At 36.4% G+C, this 16,755-nt stretch overlaps 1 protein-coding gene and 1 long non-coding RNA gene across 2 annotated transcripts in view; both read right to left on the reverse strand.

Annotated features, from left to right (window-relative positions):
* Positions 1–16,755, reverse strand: part of LOC106083779 (GTP-binding protein Di-Ras2) — a 39,672-nt gene that overhangs the window by 9,071 nt on the left and 13,846 nt on the right. The gene's annotated exons all lie outside the window — the stretch shown is intronic.
* On the reverse strand, positions 10,309–11,094 carry LOC131994862 (uncharacterized). Its single transcript, XR_009396891.1, has 2 exons — positions 10,928–11,094; positions 10,309–10,783 (listed from the first exon to the last, which is right to left on the reverse strand). It is a non-coding gene; the product is annotated as an uncharacterized LOC131994862 (long non-coding RNA).

The following is a 16,755-nucleotide window of genomic DNA, read 5'->3' on the forward strand; positions in this document are numbered from 1 at the left end:
CTGGTTGAACTGACAGATAACGATATTATCGAAATTGTCCTAGTCGTTAACTGTGTCTTGAGCACCATCTGTCGCATCCCTGAGCCGCATTCTCTATATCTTTGCCGATTCCCGGCCAGTAAATTAAATATTCCACGTCAAAATTAAAATTGGAAGGAATATCGGCATAATTTGACATCCTTTAAATACATAATAAGGCAACGACTTACTAGGTTGAAGAATTAGCATCAACGGCTTGTGATCTGTAATTAAGATCCAATGGCGTGGATATAAGTACTTGAGGAACTTCTGAACGGCCCACACTATCGCCACGGCCTCCTTATCAATATGTGGATACCGCTGTTCCGTCGTGTTCATAGTACGGCTTGCGTAGGCAATCGGCCATTCCTGTCCATTAGGTAAACGATGGGACAATACCTCACCTAGCGCCGTACTGCTAACGTCCGTTGCAAGAAGGTTGGGCCGGGTCATATGTGATTAACTCTTAAGACGATATAAAATTGTCCTTAATCCTGGCGTAGGCCATATCTGCTTCTTTATTCCATTAAAAACCCCTTACTTAGAACATCACGAAGGGTTCTCTCAAGTGTAGATAGATTTGGAATAAAATTGGAGTAATACGACGTCTTTCCTACGAACAATTAAAGCTCCTGTGTTGTCTTGTTTTTGCCGCATATTCTATTGCTTCAATATGTTTATTAGATTTATTAATCCCTCTGGCACCAATTTCATGACTCAAAAACTCCATGTAGGATGCAATAAATACGATCTTTTCCTTATTTAATTTAAATTCACATTTCCCCAACTTATCCAAGTCAATGTCAAGAACTTAAAACAGCTCCTCTGCATCCTTGGCAAAGGATGTCGTCGAAAAAATTTTGAATATTAGAATACCAATGATTGACGTTGTCCAGATGAACCTTCACTGAAGCGAGACAGTTACACCCACTCCGATGGAGAACATCAGCAATGGAAAGGGGCAATGACGACCCGGAACACAGTTTCTTGACTGAACCATATCTACTACCAATTATTCTATGCAAACACTGATTCTCGGCCGAGGACCTGCACGGGGTACTAATAGGGTGCGATGGGAACTCTCACCACATTTCATGGGGTAGTACCAACACTAATAAGCGGGGCCAAGTCCTGGCAGAATTCTTGAATACTAACGACATATTAACACTTAATATTGGCAATACCGCTATCTTTGTTAATAGGATTAGGGAGGAGGTTTTCGATGAGGTTCAGGATTGGAAGGTGTCCATGGAATACCATTTCTCTGACCATCGCTACATTAGATTAAGAAAAGCATGGCCAGCGCCGAATACGATAAGCTTCCGCAATAATTCGGAAGACTACTCAGAATTGGACAAGATAATTTAGATTGTCCAAGTAATCCTGTTGACATTTTCGTCAATGTCTTCTATAGACGATGACGAAAATGTCAACAGGATTACGACGAACAGGACGTAGCGTTAATGACGCCGCCAAAATGAAAAAAAGGTTCTCTCAAAAACCCATGACCAAACTGAAATTTTATTAGACGACATGGGATATGACGGGACTCACGGAGACGCCGGAATCTTGGAATAATGACGTTGATCGACGGCTTGTCATTACAGGATTTATGGTGAAGGAATCCTTGGGGAGCTTCAAACCATTCAAGTCACCCGGACCTAATGGAATATTTCCGGTGTTACTACAGAAAGAGGCAGACTATCAGATGCCCCATCTGGCCAACATTTTTACAGCGTGCCTGGGACTTGCATATACATACTCCGAAAGCGCGGCAGAAGTGAAGTGTGGTATTTATAGCCCAGCCCGGCAAGTCATGTTAGCGACGTGCATGAATTAGAAAAAACCCTTCGATGCCAAAATGAACACAATGACGGTTTGCATTGATATCGAGGGGCTGACATAAATATAAGGGAGAAGTGGCACAAGGTACGCCAGAAGGGGGCATTTTTTTTGCCATTCCTATTGGTAACTACCATAAATGATTGCAGATAGCACACGACTGGGCTAGACCTAGGGGATTAATGTTAACCCAGAGAAGACTGAAATCTGCCTGTTCACCCACCACGCTTCGCACCGTGATTGCCACGCATTCCGGGCAATCACGGAATGCGTGAGGTGGTGTGGTGTTAACGCGAGGAAGTCGAGAATGAACATCTGGACGGACAGTAAACAGACCATAAGGCAATAACAACCAGGACGATAAGATCACGAACAGTCTTGAAATGTAAGAAAAAGATAAACGCTTTCTCTGAGGATCGCACGATTCGCGTCATTTGGATGCCGTGCCATAACGGAGTAACTGGGAATGAGAAAACAATAAAAGGCAGAGAACTGCCATCTGTAAACTTGGTTAACCCAAAGGCTTTCGGGTCGACGCAGTCCGAGTTAAGGTCGTGGTGTCTATAGTGGCATGGGGCGAATTAATATCAGGCACCATATTTTCAACCTAACGGAACCTAATGGATCCAGGCTTAAAAAAAAAAGAAAAATTATCGATTCTGTTTTGATCCTCTCTTCTTTGTCGTCGACACCGTCTGTAAAGAGTGTTATAAACAATAAAATTTAAATACATACATATTTAAAATGAATAGTAATAAATACCAATCTTGGCGTTTTGCCACATATGTTATCTTCCATCCTCAGCGTCCAAGTCAGTATAATTTATATATGGACAACAAAATATTAAAATAAGATAATACTTATTATATGTATTTATAAATACCACGTTTACACTCTAAAATGTCCTCCAATTTGTTGCGTTGGGCATTTTTCCATTCTATTTGTTCATATACGGCATTTTTCTGTATTACACTATTTCAGCGCAAAGTTTTTCAAAATAAATTTGTTTAACTTATTATAAGAAAAAAAAAAAAATAAAAAATCCCTACAAAAAAGTCCGCTTGATATCTGCAATTTTTACCGAGACTTGCTTTGTATTTTGCAATATACAATTGTAGTTCGATTTTTATTTATCATTTGGATTCGTGATAAAATTTACAACGACTTCGGCGCAAAAATTGACCACATCTGATTATTCAATTAAAAGTTATACAGTTTAGAATGTGAAAAATGTGTCTTTTTTGGATTTTTTTTTTGTCAAAAAAAGTATTTTCAATTAATAGTCTTTATTGAAAAAACTAGCTCAAATAATTCAATTTATTCTGTTTTTGCGAAAAGGATGCGTTTTAAGTTAAAGATACGTCAACTTATATTTCAAAATTGGCAATTTTTTATTAAAAAGTTGGAAAACCCCTCGAGTTCTCAAATTCCAAAGCCCAGATCACCCCATTTGGGCTTATGTTTTGTTATTCCATATGTCTATGTTTTTTGCACCTAACATTAATAGCTGTAGCCTCCACTGCAAATTTACTAAAAAACACCGTTTTTTTAGCTTATTATACAGTAAAGAGGACTTTGTGTTGACTATATTAGGATGTTTGTGGAGTACAATATCGGTATTTTTTTTATAAAAAAACTGAACAACTCCCTCGCACCCAGAAAAATTACATCAATTACTAAACTATAACTATGACTATGAAAAACAGCTTGAGACTGGGGTGGGGTTAGTTATTTTCATTAAACGATTTTTTTGACATAAACGAGAACTTTACTAAACATGGGTAAAATCGTGGCATCGTTAGTGATACCTTTCTGAAATTAATTACTGAACGAACTAACTAAAACGTTGTAAGTTATTGTGTCTAAAAATAGAATATGCCAAATGAAAACAAAAAAGCGTGAACATATTGATGAAAAAGAGTTAAAAAATGTTTTGCTTTTGTGATGTTAGCAAAGGGGAAGGAATATAGTGTCAAATTCAAACAGCAGTGATGTGGATGAATACGTAGAGCGTCTGTTTTGTAAACAGAAGGTCCTTGGTTCAACTCTCAACTGCGGCAAAAGGTAAGGTTTTATTTAATTTATAATTGTATTGTTTCATATCGATAATCGATAATCATGAGAAGCTAAGTGTTTTTATTGAGCTCCGTGAAAAATTAATTAAATATTAAAATAAAGTAGTGTATCGTAGTCCGATCTACGAAATTTTTGCGCTGCTGTCATCTGCCTAATAAGCTAATTGCATTTCGTACTTGGATACCACATTTTTTTCGTGGTTTTTTGTTCCCGTCGCTCTGCGTTCTTGTTGTTGTTGCTGTGTGTTGCCTAGTTTTCCCGGCATTTCATTTGATTTGTTTTGCCATTGTTCGCCTTTGAATCATGGTTCCTGCACCTGTTAAACATGCTATTCCTAAAAGCTGGAAGTGTCCTGTTTGTGGTAAAATCATCACTCGTGGTGTTTACAGTATTGGGTGTTCTGGCTGCCCCAATTATTTCCACACTAAGTGCGTCAATATTTCTAGTAATGAAATAAAAACCAACAAGTCGTTGCAGTTCACCTGTAAGAAGTGCATTGGTGATAAAGTCAATTCTGCGCGTTCCAGTTGTGTTGCTAACTCCACCGTTTTGAGGGGTGCATTACCCAATAGCAGTCAATTTGCTAAAGATAGTGCCGGTGATGCGCGTTCCAGTGGTGTCGGTAATTCCAGCGTTTTGGGGACAACATCATTCAATAGCAGTCAATCTAATTCTGTTGACGCCGTGCATTCTCAGAGTGGTACGGTTGGTCTCCTTACTGGTTTGCAGAGTATACGTGTTGACCCATCTGAGCAAGCAGCAGACGATCGTCTTAGTTGTATTCGTGGGCTTTTTGATGACTTTTTTGAGTCCATGAAACAAAAATTTGATGAGCAGATGCAGACATGTTTGCAGGATTTTCAAACAATGGTGGATGGTGTTGTTGCTTTCTTTCGAAGTGAGTTTATTGCTTCAATTCAGAAAGTCAAATCGGATGTTCTTGTTTGTCAGCAAAATATTGCCAATGTTGATCTAGGCTGTGTGAGAGGATACGGCAGTTTAATTTGGTTCAGCAAAGACGTCTCAATCGCGCGGATATTCTTATAAGTGGCATACCGAGATCAATTACAAATCTACGTGAGCCAGTGATACAGATTGCCCGCTTGTGCGGATTGCAGGTTGCCCCCAGTGATATTAATCATTGCTGTTATATTTCCGGTGGTAGGATGGTGCTGGTCAAGTTCAATTCCGTTCATACCAGGGATTTGATTATGGCGAACTATTCTAGGCTTAACTCGATCAGACTAAACGATGTAATTGGTGGCGAGGTTGATTCCCGTGTGTATTTAAATGATCATCTTACCGCACCTGCCTCTAACCTTGTTTTTAAATGCCGTAAGCTGCGGTCACAAAAGCGAATATTGAGATACGTCTTAATAAATGGAGATATTCCCAAGGTGTGCCTTACGTTTCTGAATGGTGACGTTAAAACAGTGAGTGCGACTGAATGTGATCAATTATTTGGAAGTTCTGAGTCAAGCAACGCTAATGGAAATGTGGCTAGCACCGTTACTAATGGATCCCGTGCGTACTAGCCTTTTATTTTTATTATTTTGTATTTTTTTTTTTTTTTTGTATTAGCAATTAATTTTTCATTGAGCCCTTATAGCGTCATTAGTTATGAATACTTGCAACTTAGGTAATATTACGTGCGATAAATCGTTTTTTCGCTCCTCATTGTGTGCTTATAGTGATAATTTAAGTGTAGGGCATTTTAATTTCCGCAGTTTTAACCTCTCTGAGAGGTCATCTAAAATTAACGAAATAAGAAATGTTGTTGTTGACAGTTTGTTAAGTGTAGTAGGTGTTTCCGAAACTTGGCTAAAACCAAGTATACCGTCGAGTCGATTTGAGATTTCGGGATATTCTTGTTGCAGAAATGATCGTCCATGTGTGAGAGGTGGGGGTGTAGCTTTGTTTGTCTCTAAGTCTATTAAGTACAAAGTTGTTTATAGTGGTAGTCAATATGGGATTGTTGAATGTTTGTTTGTAGAACTTTTACTTGGTTGTAAAAATGTTCTTGTTGGTGTTGTATATCTTCCGCGGGGAAATTTTCGGGCATTTGAAAGTGAAGTTGCTGATGTTTTGGTGAGATACTCTGACGTCATAATTTTGGGAGATTTCAATAATAATCTTTTTGTAGGCGGCTTAATGTTTCAATTGTCCACAAATCTATACCTACTCATTTTAGTGCTGTACATAATTCTACTTCTTTACTCGACTTGGTTCTTGTAAGTGATCGTAGTTGTGTCTGCGTTTCTAACCAGGTTGTTTGTCCCAGTATATCGGATCATGCGTTTATTTTCGTGTCCCTTAACGTTTCAGTCCTTAATGTTTTGCAGTTCTTTGAATATGTTGATTATAATGCTTTGAGTTGTGATGATTTGCAGGAAATTGTTTCGTCTACTGATTTTTCCGCTTTGTATTCCACTAGTGACGTTGATTTTCAATGTAGTAGTTTTAGTAGCTGTTTTGGGTCTATCCGTTACGTGAGTGGATGGCGGAGAATAGGTTCAGTGTTAACGCTTCTAAAACTAAAGCCCTTTTTTATCTTCGGGCTGTCACAATCATGTTAGTGTTAGATATAATAATGTAGATATTGAATTTGTGCGAAGCATTGATTGTCTTGGTGTTCAGCTGGATGACAGGCTTCGGTTTGATCGGCACGTTAGTTCCGTGGTGTCTAAGGTTAACTTTTCTTTAAGAAGCCTGTATACCACGAGTTTATATTTACCGCTCTTTGTGAGGGAGCGTTTGGCGCATGCATTAGTTTTGCCGGCCATTTTATATTGTCTGGAGGTGTACTCCAGTGCGTCGCAAGGGAGCATGCATCGTATTCAGGTCGCTTTTAACAATATGATTCGTTTTGTTTACGGTGTAGGTCGTCGTGTTCATATAACTCCCTATGTGTGTCGTTTTCTCGGTTGTGATTTCCCGTCGTATGTTAATTATCGTTTGCTTTTGTTTCTTTTTAAGTTATTGAAATGTCGGTCTCCAATTTTTCTTGTTAATGAATTTAATTTTTGTCATTCTACCAGAACTAATCAGTTGGTTCTTCCGAGGGTAGACAACTTTTTGAGTAGTATTTTTTTTGTAAGGGTTCCACGTTTGTACAACTCCTTGCCTACGGATTTAAAGAATTTCAGTTTTTCAACAAGATCTTTATCAAATCGTCTTCGTCTACACTTTCAGCGCTTTTAATTTTTGTGTCAAATTGTCAACAACTTTAACGGAATGTTTTTATCGTGCGTATTATTGGTAATTTATTTATTTTTTGATTTTAGTATTACTTATTTTTTTCCATTTTGTTTAATTCTTTTTTTGTTAAGTGATCTTTTTTAATTATTTTTTTTTCAAGCTCTTTTGTTTATAATTCTTGTTAATTTGTTTTCAAAGCCAAAAGTATTATTGTGATTTTTTTGTATATTTTGGTTTAAGTATTATTTTTTTTATTATGCTTTAATCATTTTTTTAATTTATTACGTTGATCTTTTTTGAGTAGGATTTTTTTAAATCAGTTACTGCTTATAATTTTTAGTAATTTGTTTTTTATTTGTTATTTAGTTTTATCTAGATTCAGAAAGTGTTAAATAGGTAAAATTTTTTTTCCATTTTCTAAGTTTTTAAGTTTTTTATTTTTAATTGAGTAGTTTTTTAACTTATGTTAGAAAAAGTACGTCTTATGCATAGTGTGATTATTTATAGGCCTTATGGCTTCGCATTGCATGAAATGAAATAAATAAATAAATAAAAAAAATAAATATTTTACTTGTGGGAAGTTTAAAGTGAACTAGTACTATATATAAACAATTTCGTAGCTGTTAAGAAGTTATAACGAACATATAATTCTTAAGTGCTATATGAAGTTCAATACTGCTCAAACTTAGTTTATTTTAACTAGTGTTGACGGTCAAAATTTTTTGAGTGCGAGTTCTTAAAATGCAAATCTGAAATCCCAAACTCTAAATACATGCAAAAAATGTTTTGTGCCATCAAAGAATTGAGTGTCTACGCACAGAAAAAATTAAAAACTAGGTTCAATTAAGTGATTTGTGCATTCAATTAAAACATTAGCTATAAAGGAATTTGTATTATTGATTAACAATTTTGCAATTTGGATTTATCATAAGTTCAAAAATCCAATTAAAGTGCGTTCTTCTGTGCGTTCATTTTACAGAAAAATTCCGATTTTGCAAACATCTTTCCCAGTATGGGCTTTTGGCTCTTTGCAAAAATATATATTTTTTATTTATGAAATATTTTAAAATATGGTCAAAAATGTCTACCCAATATGTACACATTAGCCTTTTTCCTATACATTTTCGAAGAATCACACATTCGGAAGACTTAAAAGAAGTGAAAATGAGTCTGCCATTTTTGAATGCATTCAGATATCTTGAAGAGACTTGAAATTTATAGAGCGGAGGTGTTTGTTTTTAACCGAGGGTTTTTGGTTTTTTACCGATGCTGACCTTGTATTTTGCGATTAGCGAAGACATTTGTGAACAGATTTTTAACTTAAAAGGTCACACAAAAAAATTGTTTTCTCAAAAAATAGTCTCACAATGATTATTTAAAACTTTACAAAAGAATAAAACAACTAAGTCGGTCCAATCACATGGCAGCCGGTTGTACGTACCGGATTGACCCGATGAAGTCCTTCATCGGCAAGGGCTGCCGCCTCAGTGTTCAACACACTGCTACAACAACAACAACTAAGTCGGGCATTCGTTACTTTCAGAAACATCCAAATCCAGTTTCCGGAAGTATTTTTTGACAAATGGGCTTAAAATGGCTCCATAAATGAAAATAGTGTAATGTATCTACGCGAAGTTAAATGTAAATCTAAGCCGAGTTTTACCATTTGCAGCGTGACATTGCCTGGGATTTGTCATCAGTAAAAATAGAGAGGAAAGTCTCCGAAAAATTCAGTACATTTACCTCTTTGTCCATAGAAAAAATTGAGAAATAATCCACCTGGAATTTGAATGAATCTATGAAGTTTCTCTAGCCAGAATGTCATGTGAATAAACATCTGACGGTTCATGCAAGCAGGAAACGCAGAAACCATCCCATGGATTGGGCCTACGGAGTCTTTCATCGGCAAGGGCTGCCGCCTCAGTGTACAACACACTGCTTAAACAACGACAGAAACCGACACGGAGACAGACAGACGTCTCGAAATTCGGAAGAAAAAACCACAAAAAAGACAGAAGCGCTTTCGGATTTTTCTACGTTCAATTACAAGTAATTTTCTGCAAATTGTATAAAAGTAGCACTTTTGCGAAAAACAGGCATATTAAAGCAAAAAGTTCGAAAAAAGTGTCAATTTCAAAATGCGGCAAATAACTTTCTTGACTATAAAAAGGTCGGATATTCCGACTTTAGTCGCACAATGGTAACACGTCTCTTCAGTCAATAGTTAATGTGCCATCAGACCAGGGATGTAACGAGGGACATTTTAGTAAAACGTAAAATGACAAAATTTGATATTTAAATATTTTACAGAGACAACATTTTGATCAGACCAGGACCACATTAAATTTATTTTTCTTAAGTACAATATTTTAATGAAATTTTTATAAACAAATTTTAATAAAAATTTTTCCTACACAAATTTTATTGAAAATTTTTTCTGAAGATAAAATTTCAGCGTAATATTTTTAAAGACAAAACTTCATGGCAATTTTTCCCAAAGATAAAATTTTTATACTTAATATATATTCCCCTCGAAATTTTTTTTAAAGACAAAATTTCATTACAATTTTTCCTAAAGACAAAATTTCAATAAACATTTTTCTAAAGACATTTTAATGATGTTTTTCTAAAGACTATATTTCAGTGAAAAATTTTCTAAAGACAAACTTTTGCCCAGCGTACCGTACTTTATAAAGCCAAAATTTCAATAAAATTTGTTGTGCCTGTTCAATGCATTTTGCAACACTACATTTTGCAACACTACATTTTGCTTAAACATTTTAAAGTTTTTTTTATTATGCTTTTCTCTCCTAAATAGAAACAAAAATAAAATGAAAAAATGAAAAATTTTGATAAATTTCAATAACATATTTTTAAAAGAAAACTTTTTTTTCTTCAATTTTTTGTTAACAATTTTCAATAAATATTTTCAAAGACAAATTTTTAACCCTTTGTGCTTGTCCTTCGATTCCCTTGATCAATTTGGATGAAATTTAATATATTCATAATTTGGACAATTTATATTGACGTAGTCATTTTTTTAAGAAAAATATTTGAAAAGAAATTTGCAAACATTTTTGAGAAATAAATTCTTTTTATTCCTAAGCCACAATGTATTTACAACAAAAACAAAAAAAGGTTTTTAATACTTTATAACCATTTAGCGAAGAAAGGTGGATTTAACTACATAAATTTATTTTTTAATATAGAAACCATCAAATGCAACAAGAAAATTAAATGGATTCCAGAAATCTCACACCTAACAATTTTGAGAAAAATTTTTGTTTGATATTTATGGATGTAAAAAATGGCCGACTTTCGACAAGTCAATTTCCCACAAAACATGTCCTTATATCACGGGAAAATTTGTTTCAAGTAATTCAAGTCGTCCACTTCAAATTCCATTAGCTCGAGCTGGATTTTTCTAAGACAGCTCCATTCTTGTGTATTTTTTTACCCATTCGTATTGAATGGGTTAATGACATTTTCTTTAAAGACCGAATCACCCAGATTAATTGACATTTTAAAATAATTATTTCAAATGCAACCATTTCGTGTTTTTCCTTCAAATTTCATAATTCACAATATAGTATTTGGCAATTGATACGGGGCTCATAGTGTGACTCAGTTCTATAGGTTTTGACCGTAGCTTTGGACACAGTGAAATATTTTTGAAAAATTTAAAAATTTACTTCTTGAATAATTGAATTTCTTCCAAAAAAATCTCTTTACAATGAAATAATATTCGTCGGCAGACATTTATCTATGATAGCAAGTTTTATATTACACTTACGGTTGTCGCTAGCTCATTTGACATCTATTATTTTTTTATTTCATCTACCGAGTAATAAGCAAAGAAAGAACCAAGTTTACAACTGCAATAGCGTGGAAATCTCTTCGTACTTCTGATTTCTAGTTCTACCACCTTTTTTATTTCATCTCCATCCATTTAAGCAGAACGTGGATGACTCGTCGTAAAAATTACTCAACATTTTTTAACTATTTAACAATTAATTTTTCAATTGGTTTGCGTAAAAGTCATTTAAAACCAATTGAGAATAACCGACACAAACAATAACTTGTTAAAATCATAAAACTAGTTTACGTCCCATTGAGCCAATAATGAGCTTCGTTGCTTAGAAGCGCGCGATGAACTTTCTTAATAGAGTACGCATTTTGATAATAAAATTCAATAATTTGCAAGCGTTGTTCGACGATTCATGGTTATATAATAAACCAAACTGAAGAGGTTTGACAGTGAAACAAAACACGAAACGTGCGTGAGCTGCTTAAACCAGTGTTACCCAAGGGACATTAGCTAAAAAATCACCCTTTATAACATATTGGTGCATTTCCTATTTTTATTATTTGAATCACCATTTTATCTGTAAAGAAATCATGATTATACCCCTTTTCATTCCGATTTTGTAGACCTTCAAAATTACACGTCCTTTAAAAAAAATTAATGCAATTTTTTTTCGATTTTACCCCAAATAATTCTTGTTCGGATTTTTCCGGCAATTTTTCTTATGCTGTAGTCCTGTAGTCCGTATCTTCCTCGCTCGCTTTGAAATTCCTCCTCACAGACTAATTTCTGGCCGTAATACGATTGTCATGGGTAAACTCATTTCGGGAGTGTGGAAGTATCGCTAAACCCAGAAATGGACTATAACGGACCATCACACCATCCTTATTTATTGAAGAAAACGAACGAAAGTTACTTTCAATGCAGCTCGTTACAAAAACATGATCGAGGGATGTTTTCTTCCAAGCCTCGAAGAAATGACCGTTAGAAACGTGTGGTTTCAGCAAGAAGGTCGCTGTGACGACATTGTTGCGACATTTCCCCGATCGCCTCATCCCTCAGAGGCGATCTTCAATGGCCGCCACGCTCTCCAGATGTGAGTGCGTACGATTTATTTTTATGAGGTTATATTTCTGCTTTATGTCGATCGACCACGAACTATAGCACACCTCAAGAACAACATTCGCGACTCTATTGCCAACATACCAATTGATATGCTGCAAAGGATGGACACAAATTTAAAAAATCGAAAATAAGTGCATGAGCAAAGGGGTCGCCATTTACACGATGTCATCTTCAAGACAACGTGAAAACAAAAAATTGGAACATAGTACTATTCCCCTTGAAAAACATAAAGAAATCATCTGTTTTTGTTGTCAGTCGAATGAAAGCAAACGAAATTAAATTGTTTTCGCAAATTTCTCACAACTTCAACAATTTTAGCGTTTAAAAAATCGCGTTTCTAGGTTATGTCATACGAAAATGATATAAAGGTGATAGCAAATATGATGAGTCATATGTAAATTGACAATTTTGACAAAAATCTTAAATTAAATGTATTCACATTTAAGTAAAGTAACAGTTTAAAGTAACATATCATCAGACACCTACATTTATGATGTGTAAAGCGGCCTAAGGAAATGTTCTATATTACAAGCACGAACGAACAAGAATATTCTCTTCAAAGGCACAGAGCTAGCTTATGTGGACCAAAACAAAAATGAATTTCACTTTGCATTTAAGCAAAACTTTAACTGGCAAACATTATGTACTTTTTTCTATATGACTTTTAAACTAAGATCCTGTTGTATTTAAACTAGATGTTTTGATAGTAAACTACACCTACAAGTTAAGTAAAGTAGACCAGCAGGGCAAATGGGTTCAATAAATTGCAGAGATTTTGTCTCGCTTACTGAATACAACGGTGTAAATTCTATTGTGGTTTAGGGCAAGTACTTGAAAAAAATCGTTTAAACTCCGAACATAGAGGCCTTAACAACTTACGTCCTTGTGTACTTATCAGCATTCTAAACAAAAGCATGTTCTGAAAACGCATATTTAGTTGGAGTAAAAAGAATCGAGTGAAAATTGATAGGCCATAGAAGAATTACTACCAAAATTTTTGATTCAAGCCAATTTAATTCAAAACACATCCCACAAGCTGAATTGCTTTGTTGTGCTTCAGGATGCACTTATAAGGTGAAGTCATGCGAACAGCTGAGTAAAATTTTTTTATATACGTTTTGATTTTCCTGTAAATCTAAATGTCAAAGGCATGATAACACAGCTGTGATTTTTTTCTAAAATCTTAAAAAGAATTTCTATTTGAACCGATAATCCACACACAAGCAACAAAACAGTGTTATAGGGATGAAAATACAAATATAGAACAAATTTGAAGAAGATAATTTCTACAACAAAGTTTATTTTTAAAACCACTCTGACATTTCAATTTACGGCATTTGTCATTCAAGGTAGTTTCGCTGGTGAAAAATTTTTGTTGTTGTGCTAATGACGCTACCTTTTAATTGCATCATGGTTGTGCATAATCATCTATTCCCAAAAGCTTGAAATAAGTAAGTAAAGATGAGCCTTTGCATAAAAATAAAAAAAAAATCGGTTTGATAAAATCAATCTAAGTTTTTGTAAAAGGTGATTGAAAACAATTTCAATTAAAAAATTACATATGTAACAGAAAAACATGTTTTAGAAATTTTTAGTTGATCCAATTAAAACCCTATAAGCTATTTTTAAATTTTCAATTCAAAAATTAATTAATTTAAATATGTAAATGTTACATTGAAATCTTGCGAAAGCCGCACTTTTTGAGCGCATCCCAAATTTGGTTGCAATTTGGTAATCATACGTTAAGCCCGTGGATCTCTAATTTGATGTTCGTTTTTGGGACAAAAGTCTACGAGCCCTCCTAGAACACAAAACACCCTTGCGGGTTTTGCAAAAATTTGCAGATGTCGCAGATCATACAGATTTGCCGAAAATGTTATTCAATCATTATATTACATACAAGCGGATCCGTATTTTAAATACCCAGAAGTCCAACATTTCGGCAAATCTATACGAAATGCAACGAAAAATGTTGTTTCCCGAATTATAAAAGAAAGAGTAGTAATAACTGTAATAAAGTAAAAACAGAAATAAACTTAATATGTTATTACAGTAAAATAATGAATAACATAAGTGCCAATATCTGTTAGACGCGAAAGCAGGGCAATGACAAAGGAATTTCTCCAAAGTCTCATCATCTTCCCCGCATGCCCTACGGTGCTATCACTTGCCTCACCGATTTTACATACGTGAGCTCGTCGTCCTGTGTGTCCCGTTATGATACCAATAGCTATACTGAACTTCTTCTTACTTCCTTTTAGTAATAGCCTTGTCTTCGATCTGGGTCCCTCCATAGGATTTTCGCAGTACTAGCCTAAATATATTCATTTACAGGTAGTGGCAGTTGCCCAACAAAAAATTATATTGAGTGCACTATCTGTCAAAATCAGTGAATAGTGCAACTCTGATTTCGTGTATGTTAATAGTTCGCGCCATTTTTTGTGCGTGTGTTAAGGTTCTTAACTATAATACACACAAACAAAACGAAAACTCGTCGCCAGATAGTGTACTTCGCGAGAAAAAATTGTACTCATCTGTTTACGGTATACCACCTGGTAATTATGTCGTGGTCCTACCGACCGTTTCGCTGTTCCACAGGGTTGCATGCGCATTCATCGACACGCTCTTAACTCGGACTGCGTCAACCCAAAAGGCTATGGGTTAACCAAGTTTATTGACTGCAGTCCTCTGGCCTTCACCGCCAAATCGTCTGCCCTTTCATTCCCCCTAACTCCGTTATGGCCCGGCAACCAAACGATGCGGATTTTTCCATTCTCAGAGAAGGCGTTAATCTCCTTACACTTCAAGACTGTTCGTGATCTTACCATCGTGGTTGTTATTGCCCTTATGGCAATTGTAATATCTGTAAAGATGATCAAATTCGACGTCTTTGCGTTAGCACCACACCACCTCACGCGTTCCGTGATCATTCGTATCTCCATGATCTTCCAGATATGCCGCTGGCAGCAGTGCCTCGCACTCGACCTCAAGATTCATCTCAGGTATCCGATCGAAAACCTCTACCCTTCCTTTAAGGTTTCCCATCGTCGCCTCTATTATACCGCGATGGTATGAGTTCCTCCCATCGCCTTAAGTCTCATAGCCGTAGTGGCTGCCTCACACTTAATCTGTATGGCAATGGGTCGGATATCAAGAATAGTCTCCAGTTCCCTAGTGGGCGTGGTCCTCATCGTTGCGCCTATGCCAAGGAAACGTGTTCTCTGAACCTGTTGTATGGTCCTTATGTTGCACTTTTTCTCCATATCAGTCAACCAAACTACTGAGACGTAAGTAAGTATTGGTCTAATCACGCTCCTGTAGAGCCAGTGGACTATCCTCAGATTCAGGCCCCATTTCGAGCCTACGGCCCGTCTACATAGTGCCCAACATCTGTGAGCTTTCTCAAAACGTGTTTGACCTTGTCTGATATCGAAATCGTATCGTTGAGGAAACGTGGTGCTTCAAATTGGCCCACCTCCGCCTTTCTCGTTAATAGACACATATGCCATATGCAAAACACTTTCGACCCCCTTCTGCATAGCTGGTTCGGATCCTTACCCCTTAGTCAAATCCCTCCTCAGTCAGCATCCGTAATACGTCATTTATGGTGGTCACCCATAGGAGTGGGGATAAAATGTCCCCCCCCCCCCCTGTTGCGTGCCTTGTGCCACTTTTTTTTATGCCATGGGACACAAAATTTATCCACCAGTTCCTTAGCATATGGTTTATTTAGTCTCTAAGGACCAGGTCCACCCGGTACAGATGTAAGGATTGAATCAGTCTATCGGTCCGCACATTCTTAAAAGCCCCCTCGATGTCTATGCATAACGCTAGTGTGTACGTATTGGCATCGAAAGATTTTTCTATTTTATGCACAACCTCGTGCAGAGCAGTCTCCACCGACCTTCCGTTGACATAGGCATGCTGTTTGTATTTGAGCAGTTCACTGGATGGTGTCCACATTCATACTACTATCATGGTGTCCACATTACGTTCCGTGGTTTTGAGTAGAAAGGACGTAAGGCTTATAGGTCTGTAGGCCTTTGGTGTCGCATAACTTGCCTTGCCGGGCAAGTTACACACTTGCCTCCTTTCATGATTTCGGAGTATATGCAAGTCCCAGGTATGCTGTGAAAATATTGGCCAGGTGGGGCGCCAAATAGTCTGCCTTCTTGTGTAGTAACGCCGGAAATATTCCATCAGGTCCGGGTGACTTAAATGGTTTAAAGCTTCTAAAGGATACCTTCACCATAAATTCCGTAATAATAAACCTTCGATCCACATCATAATTCCAAGATTCCGGCGTCTCCGTGAGTCCCGTTGAATCCTGTGGAAAATGCGTTTTCATCAAAAACCTCAACATGTCCTCCATTGTCTCCGCTCTCACTCCTATGTCGTCTACTAAAGTTTGGATATGGGTTTTTGAGAGAAACTTGTTTATCTTGGCGGCGTCATTAACGCTATAGACCTGTTCGCAAAAAAGCTTCCTGGAGGCTCTTTTTGCCGCTCTGCCAATTTTATTTATTCCTTGAGCCGTGTGTAATACAGATGCCAATATGCTTCCGCTTTTTTACGACGTGCTCTGTTAAAAAGTCTGCGGTCCTCTTTCCCAAAAAAGCGAATTTCCTTGGTCATCCAGGGTTCTTCTTGAGCTGATTTCCTTAGCTAAAAACGTCACGGAGATTTGATCC

Source organism: Stomoxys calcitrans, chromosome 2 (genome assembly GCF_963082655.1).
Source record: "Stomoxys calcitrans chromosome 2, idStoCalc2.1, whole genome shotgun sequence".
Taxonomy (NCBI): domain Eukaryota; kingdom Metazoa; phylum Arthropoda; class Insecta; order Diptera; family Muscidae; genus Stomoxys; species Stomoxys calcitrans.